General features: G+C 37.9%; 1 long non-coding RNA gene across 1 annotated transcript; it reads right to left on the reverse strand.

The window, feature by feature from the left end:
- Positions 1-292: 292 nt before the first annotated feature.
- Positions 293-1,143, reverse strand: LOC138128531 (uncharacterized). Its single transcript, XR_011158746.1, has 2 exons — positions 725-1,143; positions 293-529 (listed from the first exon to the last, which is right to left on the reverse strand). It is a non-coding gene; the product is annotated as an uncharacterized lncRNA (long non-coding RNA).
- Positions 1,144-1,445: the final 302 nt, after the last annotated feature.

Genomic DNA, 1,445 nt, shown 5'->3' on the forward strand with positions numbered 1-1,445 from the left:
TAAATACAGCGAGTTTTCGAAATTCTACCTGCAACTTTGGTGGTGGATAACCATCTGTTTCCCATCATAAATCTTTGTTATTGTTTTCTTTACATTTTGATTTGAACATGTTAAATAATTTGACTTAATAAAGTCAGGATTCACATTTATTTTGTCTGGACTATACAATCTAGAACAAAAAAGACTTTTGTGTGCAACTGTACGCGAAATGAGCACTTCGCGTGCCTAGAGCAGGCCGCGAAATTGAATTTCGCAGCCGTTGCCTTGACGACGGCCGTAAAAGTAAAAGTCATTTCAATATTTATTTATTATCACAATTACAACATATCTATCTCTATATTTGCCGTGTGATCTTACAAAATCTGGATTGGGTACAGTTAAAGTTTGATTTATGCCAGTTTTTGTGTCAGGAACGGCCGCTATTAGTACAGAATTTTCATCCGGTTTGAAGTTCCCGCCAATTTCAAATGGAGTGGTCGCCTGATGATTCGATGATTGACGTATTGACGAGTCGGTAAAAAAGATCGATCTAGAACAGACACGTATGAATTAGGTTAATTTTCCACCGGTCAAAAAGGGAAATATCTAGTAACTAGTAAGTAGTAACATATCATGAATCATGAATGGCATCAACAGACATTTTGGTTTATTTGTCTCTTCGCACGGCATCTGATATTTCCACGATTAAAATAACCTAAAACTTATAACAGAATTTAACGTTTACCTGTCACAATAAATAAATTCCAGTAAATAGGTAAGCCAATGCAACATTATCCGACAGGGTTTTCACATTCTTCTTGTTACATCAGTCTCAAAGTCACTGTAACATTTTTTATATTGCTGTTTCGATTTTTCAGGTTTCAAATGCGACACTGCACAATTTATAATTTTTTTTTTTAACTCTGGATGAGTACACGGAACAAGAGCTGCATATTTGCGGTATAATCTTACAAATTCTGGATTGGTGACAGTAAAAGTTCGTTTTATGTCAGGAACGGCCACTATTAATACAGAATGTTCATCCTTGATGTCATCGATAGACATTTTGGTTAGTTCGTCATCGTCTCTTCGCATGGCTCCTAATATTCCCATGATTAAAATGACCTAAAAAAAGGGCAGATTATACAGCAAATTGATCTGGTCTCGTGTCGATACCTTACACTTTTTCACCTGATAACCAACTGATTTTTTTTCAAAAAAGGTACCAATTTCAGAAACTTCGTGTTAGCTTTAAGAACGTAGGTTAGGCAACTCTGTTAGCTAGTAGGAGTACTGCGGGTGGTATGTGTTTGCGGCACAGGGCGAACCACCCCCTACCCTTGTAGGAGGGAGAACCGCAGCTGGACGGGGCAAGATCTGACCGCGGCCTCTTCCTCAAGCAGCGCTCAACGAGACCAGTTCGATTTCTGTTATCTTTATCTACCCTTATTGTGAAATACACATAT

Source organism: Tenebrio molitor, chromosome 4 (genome assembly GCF_963966145.1).
Source record: "Tenebrio molitor chromosome 4, icTenMoli1.1, whole genome shotgun sequence".
Lineage (NCBI taxonomy): Eukaryota > Metazoa > Arthropoda > Insecta > Coleoptera > Tenebrionidae > Tenebrio > Tenebrio molitor.